The sequence below is a fragment of the Phyllobates terribilis genome, unplaced genomic scaffold (genome assembly GCF_046119375.1).
Source record: "Phyllobates terribilis strain yellow unplaced genomic scaffold, ASM4611937v1 Scaffold_1__5_contigs__length_1240528914, whole genome shotgun sequence".
NCBI lineage: Eukaryota > Metazoa > Chordata > Amphibia > Anura > Dendrobatidae > Phyllobates > Phyllobates terribilis.
Genome location: NW_027362761.1, coordinates 1,071,943,494 through 1,071,965,471, shown reverse-complemented (window position 1 = coordinate 1,071,965,471; position 21,978 = coordinate 1,071,943,494). Strand labels below are relative to the sequence as shown.

General features: G+C 41.0%; 1 protein-coding gene and 1 long non-coding RNA gene across 3 annotated transcripts in view; one reads left to right on the top strand and one right to left on the bottom strand.

The window, feature by feature from the left end:
* Positions 1–17,361, top strand: part of LOC141172548 (uncharacterized) — a 30,219-nt gene extending 12,858 nt beyond the window's left edge. The window contains exons 2-5 of one of the 2 annotated variants that reach the window (XR_012252485.1): positions 13,369–13,633; positions 13,721–13,775; positions 15,628–15,802; positions 15,909–17,361. This is a non-coding gene — a long non-coding RNA (uncharacterized lncRNA). Of the gene's footprint in view, positions 1–13,368; positions 13,634–13,720; positions 13,776–15,627; positions 15,803–15,908 lie in introns of those variants that run through there. The other variant, XR_012252486.1, reaches the window with a different exon arrangement.
* Positions 1–21,978, bottom strand: part of SCFD2 (sec1 family domain containing 2) — an 824,480-nt gene that overhangs the window by 512,068 nt on the left and 290,434 nt on the right. The window lies entirely within an intron of this gene.

The window sequence follows — 21,978 nt, the reverse complement described above, 5'->3', positions numbered from 1 at the left end:
CTGCTGGGAGGAGGGAGAGGTACCGTGCAGGGATGCTGGCGTTACATATGCACTTAAATAACAATATATATCGGTTAAATATCTTTGCCGTATATTAGCAAACACAACTCACTACATTGTTTAAAGGTATAGTTAAGCTAATTGCAAAATGTAACCAAATTAATATCTGCCATCCCATAAAAACAACAATCGTCACAATAACTGTTATATAGACTCCAGCTTTAGCTCATTTGCTTATTAGTATTTTTCTTAAGTCTCAACCAGAGCAAGCAGGAAATTGGAACTGTGTGTATTAAGTGCCTATATTTTAATGGACAATATTCCTTTGGGCTAAATTATTTGCCAGAACTTGACATTGGGAATCAGGCGTTCCAAAAACGTCTATATAATAAAGACCACATGCTCAGTAGAGTAGATTACAAAGTATTCATTTGCTCTTTTTATCATTTACATCTAGAAGTTATTTTAGAGGAGTTTAATGATTTAACGGAAAACAAATTTCAACCTGCTTCGGAAAAAAATTGAAAAATAACATTCGAGAATTTACAAGTTGTCATATCTGATGAAGGAATGTATTTTTCTGTAGAGGAGAAAAATTAAACATTTTAATTTGTTAAATTTGGAAACAGAAACAGGTAGCACGTTTGTTAAAACCAAAAAATCATACAGTACAGACCAAAAGTTTGGACACACCTTCTCATTTAAAGATTTTTCTGTATTTTCATGACTTTGAAAATTGTACATTCACACTGAAGTCATCAAAACTATGAATTAACACATGTGGAATTATATACTTAACAAAAAAGTGTGAAACAACTGAAAATATGTCTTATATTCTAGGTTCTTCAAAGTAGCCACCTTCTGCTTTGATGACTGCTTTGCACACACTTGGCATTCTCTTCATGAGCTTCAAGAGGTAGTCACCGGAAATGGTTTTCACTTCACAGGTGTGCCCTGTCAGGTTTAATAAGTGGGATTTCTTGCCTTATAAATGGGGTTGGGACCATCAGTTGTGTTGTGCAGAAGTCAGGTGGATACACAGCTGATAGTCCTACTGAATAGACTGCTAGAATTTGTATTATGGCAAGAAAAAAGCAGCTAAGTAAAGAAAAACAAGTGGCCATCATTACTTTAAGAAATGATGGTCAGTCAGTCCGAAAAATTGGGAAAACTTTGAAAGTGTCCCCAAGTGCAGTTGCAAAAACCATCAAGCGCTACAAAGAAACTAGCTCACATGAGGACCGCCCCAGGAAAGGAAGACCAAGAGTCACCTCTGCTTCTGAGGATAAGTTTACCCGAGTCACCAGCCTCAGAAATCGCAGGTTAACAGCAGCTCAGATTAGAGACCAGGTCAATGCCACACAGAGTTCTAGCACCAGACACATCTCTACAACAACTGTTAAGAGGAGACTTTGTGCAGCAGGCCTTCATGGTAAAATAGCTGCTAGGAAACCACTGCTAAGGACAGGCAACAAGCAGAAGAGACTTGTTTGGGCTAAAGAACACAAGGAATGGACATTAGACCAGTGGAAATCTGTGTTTTGGTCTGATGAGTCCAAATTTGAGATCTTCCAACCACCGTGTCTTTGTGCGACGCAGAAAAGGTGAACGGATGGACTCTACATGCCTGGTTCCCACCATGAAGCATGGAGGAGGAGGTGTGATGTGTGGGGGTGCTTTGCTGGTGATGCTGTTGGGAATTTATTCAAAATTGAAGGCATACTGAACCAGCATGGCTACCACAGCATCTTGCAGCGGCATGCTATTCCATCCGGTTTGCATTTAGTTGGACCATCATTTATTTTTCAACAGGACAATGACCCCAAACACACCTCCAGGCTGTGTAAGGGCTATTTGACCAAGAAGGAGAGTGATGGGGTGCTATGCCAGATGACCTGGCCTCCACAGTCACCAGACCTGAACCCAATCGAGATGGTTTGGAGTGAGCTGGACCGCAGAGTGAAGGCAAAAGGGCCAACAGGTGCTAAGCATCTCTGGGAACTCCTTCAAGATTGTTGGAAGACCATTTCCGGTGACTACCTCTTGAAGCTCATCAAGAGAATGCCAAGAGTGTGCAAAGCAGTCATCCAAGCAAAAGGTGGCTACTTTGAAGAACCTGGAATATAAGACATATTTTCAGTTGTTTCACACTTTTTTGTTAAGTATATAATTCCACATGTGTTAATTCATAGTTTTGATGCCTTCAGTGTGAATGTACAATTTTCATAGTCATGAAAATACAGAAAAATCTTTAAATGAGAAGGTGTGTCCTGTATATATACACATGCATACACAGTTGAAACCAGAAGTTTATATACACTATATAAAAGACACATATGCATGTTTTTCTCAATATCTGAAATGAAATCAGAATAAACCTTTCCATTTCTAGGTCAATTAGGATTACCATAATTTTTAATATTTGCCAAATGCCAGAATAATGAGAGAGAGGAGGCATTCTTATTACTTACTGCAAAGTCAAAAGTTTACATGCACTAAGATTGCTATGCCTTTAAAAATTGTTGGACTGCCCATATGATGATGTCATGTGGTTGGAAGCTTCTGATAGGTTTTTTGGCAACATCTGAGTTAATTAGAGACACACCTGTGGATGTATTTTAATGCACAACTGAAACACACTGCTTCTTTGTGTAGCATCATGGGAAAGTCTAAAGAAATCAGCCAAGATATCAGGAAGAGAATTGTGGACTTGCACAAGTCTGGCTCATCCTTGGGTACAATTTCAAGATACCTGAAGGTGCCTCATTCATCTGTACAAACAATTTTAAGCAAGTACAAACAAGATGGGAATGTCCAGCCATCATACCGCTCAGGAAGGAGATGGGTTCTGGGTTCCAGAGATGAACGTGCTTTGGTCCGACATGTGTATTTCAACCCAAGGACAAAATCAAAAGACCTTATGAAGATGATGGCGGAAGCTGGTAAGATTGGGTCAATATCCACAGTGAAATGAGTACTATATCAACATGGGCTGAAAAGCCACTCTGCCAGGAAGAAGCCATTACTCCAGCCAGATTAATGTTTGCAAATGCACACAAGAACAAAGACCTTAATTTTTGGAGACATGTCCTGTGGTCTGATGAGACTAAAATTGAATTTTTTGGGCATAAGGACAATCCTTATGTTTGAAGGAAAAAGAGAGAAGCTTGGGAACCTAAGAACACCATCCCAACTGTGAAACATGGGGGTGGCAGCATCATGTTGTGGGGTTGTTTTGCTGCAGGAGGGACTGGTGCACTTCACAAAATAGATGGCTTTTGAGAAAAGAAGATTATGTGCCAATACTGAAACAACATCTCAAGACATCAGCCAGGAAGTTAAAGCTTGGCCAGAAAGGAGTCTTCCAAATGGATAATGACCCGAAGCATACTGCAAACATGGTAACAAAATGGATTAAGGATAACAAAGTCAATGTTTTGGAGTGGCCATCGCAAAGCCCTGATCTCAATCCTATTGAAAATTTATGGGCAAAGCTGAAAAGGCAGGTGAGAGCAAGACGACCTACAAACCTGGATCAGTTACAACAGTTCTGTCAGGAGGAATGGGTCCAAATTCTGACCAACTATTGTGAGAAGCTTGTGGAAGGATATCCTAAACGTTTGACCCAAGTCATTCAGTTTAAGGGCAATGATATCAAATATTAATGAAATGTACGTAAACTTTTGACTTTGCAGTAAGTAATAAAATGCCTTAAAACATTCTCTCTCTCTCATTATTCTGGCATTTGGCAAGTATTAAAAATTATGGTAATACTAATTGACCTAAAACGTAAAGATTTATTCTGATTTCATGTCAGATACTGAGAAAAACATGCATATGTGTCTTCTTATATATCGTATGTAACCTTCTGGTTTCAACTGTATATACACAGTGGGGAACCTAAGTATTTGATACACTGTCGATTTTGCAAGTTTTCCCACCAGCAAAGAATGGAGAGGTCTGTAATTTTTATCATAGGTACACTTCACCTGAGAAAGACAGAATCTAAAAATAAATACAGAAAATCACATTGTATGATTTTCACATAATTAATTTACATTTTATTGCATTAAATAAGTATTTCATACAATAGAAAAACAGAACTTAATATTTGGTACAGAAACCTTTGTTTGTAATTACAGAGGTCAGACGTTTCCTGTAGTTCCTGACCAAGTTTGTACACACTGCAGCAGGGATTTTGGCCCACTCCTCCATACAGATCTTCTCCAGATCTTTCAGGTTTGTCGCTGGGCAACATTGAGTTTCAGCTCCCTCAAAATATTTTCTATTGGGTTCAGGTCTGGAGACTGGCTAGGCCACTCCAGGACCTTTAAATGCTTCTTACGGAGCCACTCCTTAGTTGCCCTGGCTGTGTGTTTTGGGTCATTATCATACTGGAAGACCCAGCCACAACCCATCTTCAATGCTCTTACTGAGGGAAGGAGGTTGTTGGCCAAAATCTTGCGATACATGACCCAATCCATCCTCAATTCAATTCGGTGTAGTCATACTGTCTCCTTTGCAGAAAAGCATCCCCAGTATGATGTTTCCTCCACTATGCTTCACGTTTGGGACGGCGTTCTGGGGTTGTACTCATCCTTCTTCTTCCTCCAAACACGGCGAGTCGAGTTGATACCAAAAAGTTCTATTTTGGTCTCATCTGACCACATGACCTTTTCCCATGCCTCCTCTGGATCATCCAGATGGTAATTTGCAAACTTCAAACAGGCATGGATATGTGCTTGCGTGAGCAGGGGGACCTTGTGTGCCCTGCAGGATTTTAATCCAAGACAGCATAATGTGTTACTAACGGTAATGTTTGAGACAGTGGTCCCAGCTCTCTTGAGGTCATTGAACAGTTCCTTCCATGTAGTTCTGGCCTTTTTCCTGACCTTTCCAGAATCACCCTTACCGCACGAGGCGAGATCTTGCATGGAGCCCCAGACCCGAGGAAGATTGACAGTCATCTGGTGTTTCTTCCATTTTCTAATAATTGTGCAAACAGTTTTTGCCTTCTCGCCAAACTGCTTGCCTATTGTCCTATAGTCCATTCCAGCCTTGTGCAGGTCTAGAATTTTGTCCCTGGTGTCCTTAGACAGCTCTTTGGTCTTGGCCATGGTGGAAAGTTTGGATTGTGATTGATTGAGTGTGTGGACAGGTGTCTTTTATACAGGTTACGAGTTCAAACAGGTGCAATTAGTACAGGTAATGAGTGCAGAGTAGGAGGGCTTCTTAAAAAAAAAACTAACAGGTCTGTGAGAGCCAGAATTCTTGCTGGTTGGTAGGTGATCAAATACTTATTTCATGCAATAAAATGCAATTTACTTATTCAAAAATCATACAATGTGATTTTCTGGTTTATATTTTTAGATTCTGTCTCTCACAGGTGAAGTGTACCTACGATAAAAATTACAGACCCCTCAATTCTTTGTAAATGGAAAAACTTGCAAGATTGGCAAGGTCGAACTTGATGGACGCAAGTCTTTATTCGGCTTTACAAACTATGTATGTATCAAATACTTTTTTCCCCCACTGTCCTGGGACAAGAGCTCTGCCCTTAAGTGGATGGATTTTCTATGACAGTCCACATCCTGGGACAGGTTATCTACTTTATGAAATGCTGATCTATAGCTTCACTATCAACTCCATTTGTGACAAAGATGAAAGCACAGGATTACAGTGGGGGTCCTATGCACCTGATGTCCATTTCATTCTATATTTCCACACGTGTTCTAACCTCTTTCAGCAAAAGCAAAACATATGTGTCCCAGTTATGCAATGTGGCTTATTTTTCTGAAGGAATGAACCCCCTGCAAAATGACACCTGAATATGGACTCAATCTCGGAATATACCTGGTGGAAGAATATATCCCAGATGTAATACACAGACTCACATATACCCTTTTTCTTCTGTATTGTAATTTGGTTTTGTGGTTTCTTTTTGAAACAACTATTTGGTGTGAATGATGAGCCCAAAAATGACAAAAAGGACATAGTGGGTGGTGAGAGAGGGTTCACAAACTTCAGGTCCGGCGTCTTTGTACAGTGTCCCCCTAATTGCTCTTGGTAACTTTAATGTAGACTTCTCTGATGTTATTTAACCCTATGAAGAAATGAGTGACTAGACTTTCTTCCCCATTACATCAAAACACATTATATTATATACCATCTCATGCACAGCCAAAAGCAGTGAAAAAGAGTTTAATTTCTTCTCTCTAGTATGAACAAACACACAATTATATTAATTTACAGGTAACACCCTTCAGGGTCTGGACATTGGCCTCATCCATGTATTTGATCTTAAATGCACTTGTACAATTGTAGCCTTCTTATCTTCGCAGTCTCATCGCTGCAGCCTGTCCACAAGGACTGGGGCAGCGGCAGAGTCAGTGCTGGAGCAGCAGCGGGTTAATATACCAGAGTTTGTTACTTCTAAGCTTTACAAACCTATGCACTAAAAAAGTAATTATTGGAGAATCTCGATTATATAGATTGTAATTTGCTATTGGCAGGCACCACCTTCCTTTTGCCTGATTGTTTTTTCATTTTCTTTTATTACTTGTCATTTTACTTTAATGTACTTATAGGGGTATTCCAATCTCGAAGATCCTATCCCAATATGTAGTAATACTAATAATAATAATAGAAAATACCTCCAATTAGAAATGTACTACAGTTCTTTTGATTAGCTGTGTTGCTTACCCCATGTGCAGGGCATTGAAGTAGTTCAGGTATCCATGGTTATGACCACTCATGTAGTGACAGGTATTTAGTTGTTAGTGGTCATAACCATGGATACCTAAGCTACTGCAATGCCCTGCACATGGGGTAAGTGACATAACGAAACAGAAGAACTATACTACATTTCTAATTGAAGGTATTTGATATTATTATTATTACACCTACTACATATTGAGATAGGATCTTGGAATACTCCTTTAACTCTCACTTCCTTAATTGTAAAGTGTGGCAGGAACGGTGTTAAAATTATTATTCATGCTCCTGGTTTATTTATTTATTTTTTAAATATATAATGGTGGCTATATTAAATATTAAAAATAGTGGGTTGTCTGTGTAATTTAGGACAGAGGAAGTCCTCCAGAGAAATAAACGTTTTGGTACAGCTCTCCACTTTGGCCAAGATATAAGGATTCTGATAAGATCAACTATCACCTATGAAAAGGTGTTTTCAGTGCATTGCAGTAAACTTGTGGGGGGAGTGTACCATCGAGAACCCTAAAATGGTGCACTATGCACACAGTTAGGATTCTGTTCTGTTGACAATTCAAGTGGTTTACACTTGTCAGTTTACATGCTATCTGCATACATGCAGTTATGAGCAGACCACCTTCTCTTCCTGCAACTCTCAATGCTCCATTCAGATTTGCAGGAAGAGAAGATAATCGGCACCTGACCACAAGTATGCAAGTGGCATATGAGTGATGACCACATGAACTGTCAAGAGAGCAGAGTCCGAACTGTGTGTATATTAGGATTACCAATGGTAGACTTCCTGCAAGTTTTCTGCATTGCTTGGAAAACCTCTTTAAAGAGAGTCTGTCAGTACAAAATGACTGTTCAAACCAAGCACAGGAGCTTGGCGCAGTTTTGGTGTGGCCAAACGGTTCAGTGGAGCTTCCCCCTACTTGTTCCCATCAGTCTATATTCTTCTCTGCCTACTGTAAAGTCAGGGTTGTCGCTCAAGTAAGAGGGGGCAGAGATAGATGGAAAACAAGTAAGAGGGAAGGTGCACTGGACTGTTGGACAACGCCAAGCGTGCACCAAGAGCCTGGACTTGGTTTTAACAGTAGTTTTGTGATGACGACTCCATTTAATCTCGAAATTACCTGACAGGGTATATGGAAATAGGTTTTCTAAAATGAACAAACCTTTTAAAAGAAACAGTAATCATTTTCTTACTATAAATCATCAGCGATCTTGCAAACTTGTTAGATCACAATATGTAATCAATCAACGTTCTGTCTTTGATATAACACTATCTGTGGGGAACAATTACTGACATGTGTAGACTCCTTGTGAGGTCATAAACTTGTTTGCGGTAGTTTCAAGATGATAAAACATATTGAGCATGTGTTAAGCAGATGAGCCTTAGATTCTACTGACGGACTGTGCACCAAACTAGAGCAGGACAATGTTAAGCCGTACACAAAAGCATCAAACGTGATGTCTCAGAGTTATCTTCTGATAGTCTGACAAACTGGGAAAAAAAACATAGGTCTATCAGTTTCCTAAGATACGTGCATGCATGGGTGTTTAACCCCTTTACGACACAGGGCGTATTAGTACGTATCTGTGCCCTGGGACTTATGGACCAGATACGTATTTATACACCCTGGCGATTTCGCCCGCACACAGGCTGTGCGGGCGCGATCGCTGCCGAGTGTCAGCTGATTGTCACAGCTGACACCCGCTGCTATGTGCAGGGAGTGGTCCATCACCGCTCCCGGCACATTAACCCCCGCAATGCTGCGATCGAAGTCGATCGCAGACGATCGCAGCATTGCGGTGGCAAGGGGAGGTGATCGCCGATGCTCACCTCCTCTTCCGGCCTCCAGCGCTGTCTGCCGTGGCTTCCAGGATGTTGCCATAACGACCCGATGTCGTCATGACAACATCCGGGTCACCAGACAGCAGGAAGATTTTTTGGACATGCGCAGTGCATCTCCAAACTATCTTCTCCCTGTCCAGCGCTGACAGCCTGCATGGCACAGGGATGGTGCTGCATTCCTGTGACATGCAGGTGATCAGAGAAAAAAAAAGTGAAAGTCCCATAGTGGGACAAAGTGTAAAAAGTGTCATAAATTGAAAAAAAAAAAAAATTGTAAAAATATAAAAAAAAAAATAATCCACCAAAAATAAAAATATAATGTACCCATCAATAAATATTATCAAAAAAAACAATAAAAGTACACATATTTGGTATCGCCGCGTCAGGAACGACCTGACCTATAAAACTGTCCCACTAGTTAACCCCTTCAGTGAACACGGTAAAAAATAAAAAACAAAGCAAAAAACAATGCTTTCTCACCATACCGCCAAACAAAAAATGGAATAACACGCGATCAAAAAGACAAATATAAATAAAAATGTTACCGCTGAAAACGTCATCTCGTCCCGCAAAAAACAAGCCACCATACAGCTCCATCAGCCGAAAAATAAAAAAGTTATAGCTCTCAGAATAAAGCGATGCTAAAAAATTATTTTTTCTATAAAATTGCTTTTATTATGTAAAAGTGCAAAACATAGAAAAACGATATAAATGTGGTACCGCTGTAAACGTACTGACCCAAAGAATAAAGCTGCCTTATCACTTTTACCACACGCGGAACAGAATAAAAAAAAACAAAAAAACAACTCCTGAATTGTTGGTTTTTGTTTATTCTGCCTCCCAAAAATCGGAATAGAAAGTGATCAAAAAATGTCACGTGCCTGAAAATGGCACCAATAAAAACGTCAACTAATCCCGCAAAAAACAAGCCATCATATGACTCGGCCAAAATCTGGAAAAATTATAGCTCTCAAAATATGGCGATGCAAAAACTAAATTTTACAAAAAATGCGTCTTTTAGTGTGTGACAGCTGTCAATCATAAAAACCACATATGATTCTGGTATCTCTGTAATCACACCGACCCGAAGAATAAGGTCGTCTAATCACTTATACCGCACGAGGAATGGCGTAAAAATACTCTCGGGTTAGGGTTGTGCTAGGGTTAGGGTTGGGCTAGGGTTAGGGCTGGGTTTGGGGTTAGGGTTGTGATGGGGTTGGGATTTTTTTCAAAAGTAAGAAAAAAAGATGACGATATGGCGACTAGTGTTGAGCGCAAGTGCTCGCTACTTGAGTTTGAATCTGGTGCTCTGGTATGCATTGAGTATCGTGGGTATTTGAGTGACATGCTCGAGTCTCCGCCCCATATGCTTCGCGGCCAAAAAAACTTTGTGGGGATTGCCTGCCATGCACGAGCGATCCCCGCATGTTTTTTTTGGGGTGTCTAATAACCGTGAAACATGCGGGGCAGGGACTCGAGCATGTCACTCGAGCACACGCAGTACATGGTGCATACTTGAGTACCAGATGCAAACTCAAGTAGCGAGGACTTGCGCTCAAGTCTAATGACAACTTATTCAATATGATGACCTAATGTTATCAAATTCTGTGTCGTACCTCTGGGTTCAAAATGTTCACTATACCCCTTAATAAAATCCTTGAGGGGTATAGTTTCCAAAATGGGGTCACTTGTGGGGGAGCTCCACTGTTTAGGCACATCAGGGGCTCTCCAAACGCGACATGGTGTCCACTAACAAATTGAATGAAAAATCGGCTCAAATTGTTAGCGGACGCCAAGTTGCATTTGGAGAGCCCCTGTGTGCCTAAACATTGGAGCTCCCCCACAAGTGACCCCATTTTGGAAACTAGACCACCCAAGGCACCTATCTAGATGCATAGTGAGCACTTGGAACCCCCAGGTGCTTCACAAATTGATTCGTAAAAATGAAAAAGTGGAAAAAAAAATACTTTTTCATTTTTATGAATCAAGTGTACCTCAAACTTTGCCCACCAAAAACCCTCCTGACGCATTTCTTTCTCCCGTAGGAGAATTCATCAGGGGAGTGTATTTGGTATTTGGGAGGCACAGATGTTATACAGGAGAAAAGTGACTCCGTGCTCATAAAGTGAAAAAAGTGCTCGAAGAACGCCAAAATCATCCAATAAACCTCACAGGGTGAGCGTTTATTCATGGTGGTACATGGATCTCCCCATAGATCCTGTGCTGGAACGAGTTGCTATGTAATCTGAGAGAGGCATGATGTAGGGTCTGAGAAACTGATTCCAGGGATGTGTCACTTAGTGATCTGCTTGCTGTAGTTTCAATAACAATCAGTGTTTTATCATCAGGAGATCTAAGAGGTAACTTTCTCCTTATGGAGAGCGACAATCCAGGCCTGGCATGTTAGAGTGAGGAGACTTGTATAGGCCATGCATGCTCCTCTGGTAAATATGCAAACTGCCTCTTCAGAGAGGAAGAGGACTAGAACTCTATTGATACTTCCAATAGGTGGCACTAGAGTTCTAGTCCTCTGACTCTCTGAAGGGGCAATTTGCATATCAGCAAATTATCCTCACTAGAGGACTAGGTGTCTTGTGCCATCTAGTCCTCCTGCTTTGTGTAATTCCGCCCCCAACTAACTGGTAGTTATGCACAGTTTACATAGAGGGCTGCCAATCAGTAGAGTGGGCGGGGTTATACAGAAATCAGCATTCAGAGAAAACAGTGACTTTATCAAAATGACAGCATGTAGCCCAGTAAGTGACACATCACTGGAATCAGGGTCTCTGCCCGTACATCATTACATAGAAAAACCTACTGACATATTCCCTTCAAGCACATCAGAATAATGGTGTTTGGGGGGAATTCACGCGGTAGGAAAATAAAAAGAATTACCTTAATCCAGTGGAAAAAGTACATTGTAGTTCATGATTGACAGCATTAATTATAATGTTTATATTCGTGTGTCGGAGAGCTGCCACAGTTCTGTGAATACTTAATCCCCCTGACTTTGCCTTTACTCACAATCATTTACGCCGAGGTTTGCAGCAGTATTGAGGAATACAGGGCGCATTATTTATTTACTTAACCCGTGGCAGGCCGATCATTATTAGCTTGAATTTCACATTGAATTTCACTAATTACTATTGTCTCAAACAATTTGCAATCCGCCACATTTGACACACTTCAGAATATGTCAATTCCTGATGAGCTGGATTAGGGAATCTTCAAGAATTAGGTATTTTCATTTTGAACATACAAATTGCTTACTGATGCTAAAGTGCCACAAATATTGAAAAATTATTTTCTAAAACTTGCATTTTATGTGCATAAAAAAAATAAATATGTTTTATGGTGTATTACAAAAATGACTGTTCGTACACTGAAGCCAGTGACTAACAATGGCTGTCTGGTCTGTAAGACTATGATAAGACCCATCTTCTATACATCGCTCTTTCTTACTGTTGGGTTATGCTGCTTCTAGATGGGACGACAATTGGAGAATGACTGTTCCTAAAAATGCTTGTTCCCAACTGTCAGGCCATCTAAACCGGACAGCAATCAGTCAAATACAAATACTTGTTTGTAGGTTGCCATGATTTTTTAGTTGGCTTAACCCCTTCGTGACTGAGCCAATTTTAACCTTAAAGGGTTAGTCCAAAACCAAAAAGTAAATTTCAATTAATAAATCTTTAAAAACTAATAACTTTTGTAATTGAAGTCATGGTAAAATTCCCCACCATTCACTCTATACTGCAACTTAGGGTTCTGTTTATATTACCCACTTCCTATGACAATTTGTTTGAGAATCCTCAGTGCATGATGGGATACTCAAACAAATCGTCATCTGCAATTAGAAACTGCTGTCACCTCCCCTTTCTGCCCTGAAACAAAGCACCATCAAAGGGGAGAGGGCTGGGACATCCCTACAATCCCCTTGCTTCGTTTGCAACCCTGAAAGGAAGTGTCATTGGGAAGGAGGGGAAATTGGGACATCCTGACACTCTCCGCAGATGACTATTCATTTGAGTATCCCATCATGCACTGGGATTCTCAAAAGAATCGTCATAAGAAGTGGGTAATATAAACAGAACCCTAAGTTGCAGTATAGAGTGAATGGTAGGGAATTTTACTATGACTTAAGTTACAAAACTTATTAGTTTTTAAAGATTTATTAATTGAAATTTACTTTTGAGTTTCGGACTAACCCCCTAATGATGAGGCCAAATTTTTGAAATCTGACCAGTGTCATTTTATCTGGCAATAACTCTGGAATGCTACAATGCATCATGGGTTTTTTTGTGACACATTGTACTTAATGTTACTGGTAAAATTAGATCAATATGTTTTGCGTTTATTTGTGAAAATGTAGGAATTTTGGTGAAAATTTTGAAAAAAATAGCAATTTTCAAACTTTCAATCTTGATATCCTTAAAACAGTTAGTCATGTCGTGCAAAATAAGCAATAAATAACGTTTCCCACATATCTACTTTACATCTGCATCATTTTTCAAACGTCATTTTATTTTGTCAGGATGACAGAAGGGCAATTTCTCATTTTTTCAAGAAATTTACAAAACCTGTTTCTTTAGGGACTTATTCAGATTTAAATGGACTTTGTGGGGCCTATATATTGGAAACTCCCCAAAAGTAATAGCATTTTAAAAATCAAACCCGTCAAATTCTTCAAAATTGCTGTCAGTAAATGTTTTAAGGTGCTAAACAGGAATTAATGCAAAAAAAAAATTTATGTTTACTCTAAAATGTTATTGTAGCCCCAATGTTTTCACTTTTACAAGGAACAGCACAAGAAAATGGACCCAATTTGTTACCTACTTTCATATGAGCGCGCAAATACCCCGCATGTGGTCAGAAACTTCTGTTTGGACAAACCGCAGGGCTCAGAAGTGAAGGAGCACCATTTGAATTTTGGAACACAAATTTGGCTGAAACAGATTGCAGGCGCCATGTCGCATTTGAGGGCCTCTAAGGTGCCTAAATCTCGGAAACCCCCACAAATGACCCCAATTTGGAAAGTACAACCTTCAAGGATTTTATTCAGAGGTATACTGAGCATTTTGAACACGCAGGTCCTACACAGAATTTGGTAAAATTAGGTCATCATAATAAAAATGTTCATGTTTTTCACAGGTATCCAAGGGGTAACCTTTCTCCTTGTGGAGAGTGACATGTTAAGCATGTGAAGGTGAGGAGACTTTTAAGCCACAATGCTCCTCTGGGAAATATGCAAATTGTCTCTTCAGAGACGAAGAGAAATAGAACTCTAGTGCCACCTATAGGAAGTAGCAATCCTAAAAGTCAATATCGACCCTTTAACCAGCCTTGCTATATGACTTAGGATAAAAGCCAGAACCAGAACCTCAATTTGCAGACACTGTGTTTCGGGGTACTGCCCCTCGTCAGTGCAAACTGTGAGTTCTGGTTTGGCGGGTGAGAGGCTTCAGATCGGTATCTAAGGGGTAACGTTTCTCCTTGCGGAGAGTGAGACGTTAAGCATGTCAAGGTGAGGAGACTTTTAAGCCGCAATTCTCCTCTGGGAAATATGCAAATTGTCAAGGCCCCTGTATGTGTTCAGAGCTGCTCACTGCCATATCCCCTGTATGTGTTCAGAGCTGTTCACCGCCATGTCCCCTGTATGTGTTCAGAGCTGTTCTCCGCCATGTCCCCTGTATGTGTTCAGAGCTTCCCACCGCCATGTCCCCTGTATGCGTTCAGAGCTGCTCACCGCCATGTTCCCCGTATGTGTTCAGAGCTTCCCACCGCCATGTCCCCTGTATGTGTTCAGAGTTGCTCACTGCCATGTTCCCCGTATGTGTTCAGAGCTTCCCACCGCCATGTCCCCTGTATGTGTTCAGAGTTGCTCACCGCCATGTTCCCCGTATGTGTTCAGAGCTTCCCACCGCCATGTCCCCTGTATGTGTTCAGAGTTGCTCACCGCCATGTTCCCCGTATGTGTTCAGAGCTTCCCACCGCCATGTCCCCTGTATGTGTTCAGAGCTGTTCACCACCATGTCCCCTGTATGTGTTCAGAGCTGCTTACCGCCATGTCCCCTGTATGTGTTCAGAGCTACCCACCGCCATGTCCCCTGTATGTGTTCAGAGTTGCTCACCGCCATGTCCCCTGAATGTGTGCAAGGCAGTGCCAGATTATATTCTACTTTACATTATGTTTTATCCAAAATGTCATATTATTTCTCAGTAAAACATACACTTCTGCTATAACAGCGAGTGTATGGTTCGTGCTGCCCATGAGTCTGACAGCATGAATTCAAATTCCCTTTAAAAAATAACAACACAAATCATTTACATTTTCATGTACTCCATACTCCACTATACTTCACTGCTTTACCTTTGATTATATTTTGTCTACTATTATAATGAAAACTGAGGGTTATATAAAGAAATCTGTAAATCTACTCCTTCAAGCTGTCAAGTCGGCAGCTACTGCAGAAGTCTTTATTAAGTCTGCAGCAGGACAAAAAGCCTCGTCCCCCTCAGCCGTTACCCATGCGAAAATGGAGCACTTAGCAGAGCACAGGATTTCTACAAGAATATCTATAATAGGAACTTCCAGAAAATCTTGCAAACCGGGGGGTAAACTAACTCATTTTACTTGTATTATCCGTGTCTAGGTTTTTGGTTCCTTTAAAATTCCCAGATTTTCCAGTAATGGTGACTGGCTTAGTTACTGTCTTGCTTGGGATCAGCATATTTTCCGATGCGTCTCAGGAAGCTTTTTATGTCTGTACTTATAACCACACTGGCCACACAGTGTCATTTTCCGTGATCTAAATTTTAGACTTCAAAACTTAAAAATGTTGAAAATACCTAATGTCTAAGGTACCCATAGCAAGAACTAAAGTATCATGACAGGGTAAGTTAGTAAAACATTTCTTGTGTGCTCTACTTTTGAAAATTCAATGTATTTTTCGCGACAATTTTCATTTCTTTTATAAACCCTGGCAGAGATAAATTGCTTGCATCCATTTCAGTGTCTGTAAGGGATTGAGCTGTGCTTGTTTTTACTTTATATGTAGGAACCACACCCTGATGTTTCCAGTCTCTCCCAAATGAAGTCATTATCTGCTGTTTTGTTTCATTGACAAGCTGGAAAATGAAAGAATGCAAAAAGAAAATGTACAATACCAAACAAGGTTCAAAAGGGCATACGAGAAATCTCTCACCTACATCAACACACAGAAGATGCCTGAGGTCACCATTTTAAATATTTTTGCATATTTATTGTATTAACTAAAAATTGTCTGCCAATTTGTACCTACAGATTCTGCAACATAATCATATGTTTCCATGATTACAGACAAAAAAAAATTGGTGAGAGTTGCTTAGAGATGAACAGATCTGACGAGATTTAATTCTGCTAAATCGTATGGATTTTAACAGGAAATCGGATTTGCAGCAACAAATTTTTCCATGTGTAAGGGTGGTGAGAATGGCGTTCCACTCCTCTGAGAACTCCTGTCTTTTAAATATATTTTACATGTATTGTATTGTACTGAATTCTATTGTTATCCTCCTGTGGCTGCAGTTCCTGTTTGGTTGGGTATCACAGGGTTAACTGTAGGGCCGGCCCATAGTGAGGAGGAGGATTGGGAATCTCTGGGTTAGCTTTAGGAAGAGCAAGTTAGAGAAGTGTTAGCAAGAAAAGAGGTAGGACACCCTCTGGTCAAAGTGATCTTCGGCTGGGTGAGTGTGGAAGAAGACAGCAGAAAAGAAGTCTGAAAGAAAGGGAACATAAGAAAAAAACTCCATTGGTGGCTGCGGAATACTCTTAGCAGGCGAGTTGGGAGACGGGACGAACATCCAGCAACTTTGTTAGTTTGAGTCCCTAAGGGTCTCTGGGGAATGTTAAAGTGTCAGCCAGGTCTTGGAAGCCGCGGGTATGAGAAGAGACGAAACAGCTAGGCTCTGGGCACACTCAGTAAGGTTCAGCCACAGGCGCTTCGTTTACATGGTCCCTGAAAAGTGGGCTGGAAGATAGTGATGACCGAAAAGCCCAGCTCAAGTGTTGCTATAGCTAGGAAGGTTGGAAGTCCTTAACTTGTTCTGCAAACGTCACCAATTATGCCGCTGAAGATGTTTGTTGATGTCACTGCACCGTAACTTAAAGAAAGACATCTGCATCTTCTGCTGCCTTTTGTGTACAAGTTAAACTGTTAGTAAGATGAGCTTGTTTTTATGGACTGGTGTGGTCTCCCGTTCATGGCGAATTGGAGCCGTGCAATGCGTGGCGGACCAGAAGAGCTGGGAAGTGTCCATCAACCAGTACACACACGTGCACACACACGTGCACTCACACACACAAACACTGAAAATGGACCCCATTTTTCTGTAGTGGGCTAGGGCGTGGAAGACGAGTCCCTCGCCCATGACTACCGCCCTCTGCCACGTTACAAATGACTTGAATGTTCTTTATTGTGCTCGGGGGTCTGGAGAGACCCAAGGGAAAAAGACAGGCAAGATGTAGGGGAAAAAAAAACATGCAACTAATACTCATCTCACAGTTGCACATATGGTTCCAGACGCCTCTTATCAACACCAACGTGCACTGCAATCACAGCCATCTTCAAGCTAGGCCAGGACTTTTGGCAGCGAATAATGGCAGCCTAGTGTAAAGCGCACGTTGGCAGTAAGAAGAGAGGCTGAGGATCATATGACGTAGGCGAACAGGGGAGGCAGCCAGAGATGTAAGCAGTGAGGTATTCGTTTTTTGCTTCTAACCTTTTACCAACCCTCTACAACTCAGCAAATTGGCGGCCAGCTGCAAAGAATTACAAAAAATCTGCACTCTGCTGAATACAGATTTTTGTAAAATTCAAGTAGAATAAAATTCACCCAACTCTACTGTTGCCTGACCCAACACTAGTGTTAGTTCCATTTACCCCCCCCCCCCCTTCTTCTATCTGTAGGTTAGCTAGAACATGAACCAGTAATATGTGACTCTTAGAACACTATGGAATGAAGATCCTTATCAATAGGCTGAGACTACAGGCAACATGTCACATGGCAGCAATTCTCCGACAAGTCACGCGACCAAAAACTATACAACTTGTCTACTACTTGCTGCCATGAGAATATTTTAGAGCTGGAATTTTCCTGTAAATTAAACAGTCAAATCGCAGACAAGCTGCAGTCACATGCGACTTGCAGAGCCGTCTAATGCAAGTGTGTCGTGTGCGACTAGCGACAAAAAATCCAACACATTTGGAAACACTTACGACTCTGTTGCAGTAATTCGCAGGTCGAAATTCTGACACTACTGGAAATAATTGAATACAATGTGACACTGCGATCTCAATGTCACACAACACGTCATTGAGTAGCACTAGTCTTTGCAAGGCAAAATTGGGACAGTTAAGCTCAACCTCCAAACAGGCAATTTTTTGGCATAGTTTTGTTGAACCGCTCCCCTTTACGATCCAGTTTGCAGTATTGTCCAGGCAAACTTTGTCTCATGGCGGCAACTCGCATGCCTCCCCAGTCACCCTGCGGTTTCTCCTCGTGGCAGGCTGTTCCGCAGAGTTTGTTTCCTCCTGTACTCCTCAGCATTGCTGCACCTGCATGTGCTATCCATCTAGCCTTAGTGGAGTGTGGCCGGTCTCTGCAAGAATTTAACCCTACTGTGTCCTGCAGAGATCAGGTTTCCCGGCCTATCCTGTGCCAGAAGGGGTTTTATTAGGCAGCTCCTTCCTCCACTCCTCGCTCGAACGTTGATTTTTACCCCTTTTAGTCCACAATTATGCTGGTCTCACTATCCTGCTTCCTGTTACCAACCCGGGTAGTTTTTCCAACCTGCCTGACCTCTCCGCTCCTGACTTTGCAAGTGTTTACTGAGCCTGTGCTGCCTGCCCCAACTTCGGACTGCCTGACCTTGCCTCCGTTTCACCTCTCTGTACCTCATACTGTGCCTCAGCTGCTGCAGACCGGGGGACTGCCTTGCAGTGGTACCTGGTGACTACCGGCGGCCAAGCCTATCTTCACCATCAGAGGCTCTTTTTTTGTAAATGTATGACCGACAGGATAAAGATATCATGTAAAAACAAAGTCTTCAAAAGTCATTGCTCTTGGAAAGTTGAATGCAAAAATAAAAGAAAAAAAATAAACATGGCTTAGGCACGAAGAGGTTCAATGCTAAACAGCTAGAAAAACCACACGTATGCAGACTTATGTGTACAAGACGGGCAATATATGACCAGAACCTAATCACAATCAAGTTAGAAAAACATGTGCGGCAACTGATAATTTCAATGTATGTATTACACAAACTACTGCCAGAAAAGTGGCTTCCCCATGTTCCTGTGATCAGCGGTAGGTGATCTGATTTTTTGAGCTCATCAAAGAGTGTCTACGATTACCTTAAACATTATTCTTTCAACGGTTCAAAGATCGGGAGATGATAAATGATTTTTAGGCGCAAAAGATCAACTTATCCGGCTGCACTAAAGGGCCCGCAGCACAATAAAGTATGGTATAACGAGCTTCAATTAGTCTTAGTATAATTATGTTACTCACCTGAATAGCTGATTCTTCTGGGCAATGTACAGTCATATGAAAAAGTTTGGGCACCCCTATTAATCTTAAGCTTAATGTTCTATAAAAATTGGTGTTTTTGCAACAGCTATTTCAGTTTGATATATGTAATAACTGTTGGATACAGTAATGTTTCTGCCTTGAAATGAGGTTCATTGTACTAACAGAAAATGTGCAATCTGCATTCAAACAAAATTTGACAGGTGCATAAGTATGGGCACCTCACCAGAAGAGTGACATTAATAGTTAGTAGATCATCCTTTTGCAAAAATAACAGCCTCTAGTCGCTTCCTGTAGCTTTTAATGAGTTCCTGGATCCTGGATGAAGGTATTTTTGACCATTCCTCTTTACAAAACAATTCCAGTTCAGTTAAGTTTGATGGTCGCCGAGCATGGACAGCCCTCTTCAAATGATCCCACAGATGTTCAATGATATTCAGGTCTGGGGACTGGGATGGCCATTCCAGAACATTGCAGTTGTTCCTCTGCATGAATGCCTGAGTAGATTTGGAGCGGTGTTTTGGATCATTGTCTTGCTGAAAGATCCATCCACTTTGTAACTTCATATTTATCACTGATTCTTGAACACTATTGTCAAGAATCTGCTGATACTGAGTGGAATCCATGCGTCCCTCAACTTTAACAAGATTCCCAGTGCCAGCATTGACCACACAGCCCCAAAGCATGATGGAACCTCCACCAAATTTTACTGTGGGTAGCAAGTGTTTTTCTTGGAATGCTGTGTTTTTTTGCCACCATGCATAACGCCTTTTTGTATGACCAAATAACTCAATCTTGATTTCATCAGTCCACAGGACCTTCTTCCAAAAAGAAATTGGCTTCTCCAAATGTGCTTTTGCATACCTCAGCCAACTCTGTTTGTGGCGTGCTTGCAGAAACGGCTTCTTTCGCATCACTCTCCCATACAGCTTCTCCTTGTGCAAAGTGCCTTGTATAGTTGACCGATGCACAGTGACACCATCTGCAGCAAGTTTATGCTGCAGCTCTCTGGAGGTGGTCTGAGGATTGTCCTTGACTGATCTCACCATTCTTCTTCTCTGCCTTTCTGATGTTTTTCTTGGCCTGCCACTTCTGGCCTTAACAAGAACTGTCCCTGTGTTCTTCCATTTCCTTACTATGTTCCTCACAGTGGAAACTGACAGGTTAAATCTCTGAGACAGCTTTTTGTATGCTTCCCCTGAACAACTATGTTGAATAATCTTTGTTTTCAGATCATTTGACAGTTGTTTTGAGGAGCACATGATGCCACTCTTCAGAGGAGATTCAAACAGGAGAACAACTTGCAAGTGGCCACTTTAAGTAGCTTTTCTCATGATTGCATACACCTGGCTATAAAGTTCAAAGCTCCATGAGGTTACAAAACCAAAAAAAGTGCTTTAGTAAGTCAGTAAATAGTAGGTAGGAGTATTTAAAACAAGAAAATGATAAGGGTGCCCATACTTATGCACCTTTCAAATTTTGTTTGAATGCAGATTGCACATTTTCTGTTAGTACAATAAACCTCATTTCAAGGCAGAAACATTACTGTGTCCAACAGTTATTACATATATCAAACTGAAATAGCTGTTGCAAAAACACCAATTTTTATAAAACATTAAGCTTAAGATTAATAGGGGTGCCCAAACTTTTTCATATGACTGTATATATACAGCTGTGCTACACAAAGGTGCCTGATCCCAATCAGCTGTACAGGATTTGTAAGACATGGCTGCTTTCTACTAGAAACAGCTCCCAACCTGGCCATGTATTATATCTGGTATTGCAGTAAACAGAGTAAAGCTGTAATACCACACACAACCTGTAGACAGGTGTGGCGCTGATGTTTTCTAAACCTGTACAACCCCTTGGAAAATAGTATTTGGCTTGTAAACAGTGAAAGACTTTATAATATATATCTTCCTATATTTTATATCTGTTTTTAGACTGTCAGGTATACAATTACACAGACCATGTCTGAGAATTACCCATATCAGTATTCCTCTATCCCTAATGTATTGCTGTTTGTCAGTGCCTCTTTCCAAACATTTCTGTTGTGCTACGTATTCACATCTGCTTTCCTGTGCTTCTTCCGCTTTCTACATGTCCAGTTTAATCAGTTTGTGCATCCAGAGTTCTCCATCAAATATCTACTATGATATACAGTACAGACCAAAAGTTTGGACACACCTTCTCATTTAAAGATTTTTCTGTATTTTCATGACTTTGAAAATTGTACATTCACACTGAAGGCATCAAATCTATGAATGAACACATGTGGAATTATATACTTAACAAAAAAGTGTGAAACAACTGAAAATATGTCTTATATTCTAGGTTCTTCAAAGTAGCCACCTTTTGCTTTGATGACTGCTTTGCACACTCTTGGCATTCTCTTGATGAGCTTCAAGAGGTAGTCACCGGAAATAGTTTTCACTTCACAGGTGTGCCCTGTCAGGTTTAATAAGTGGGATTTCTTGCCTTATAAATGGGGTTGGGACCATCAGTTGTGTTGTGCAGAAGTCTGGTGGATACACAGCTGATAGTACTACTGAATAGACTGTTATAATTTGTATTATGGCAAGAAAAAAGCAGCTAAGTAAAGAAAAACGAGTGGCCATCATTACTTTAAGAAATGAAGGTCAGTCAGTGCGAAAAATTGGGAAAACTTTGAAAGTGTCCCCAAGTGCAGTTGCAAAAACCATCAAGCGCTACAAAGAAACTGGCTCACATGAGGACCGCCCCAGGAAAGGAAGCCCAAGAGTCACCTCTGCTTCTGAGGATAAGTTTATCCGAGTCACTAGCCTCAGAAATCGCAGGTTAACAGCAGCTCAGATTAGAGA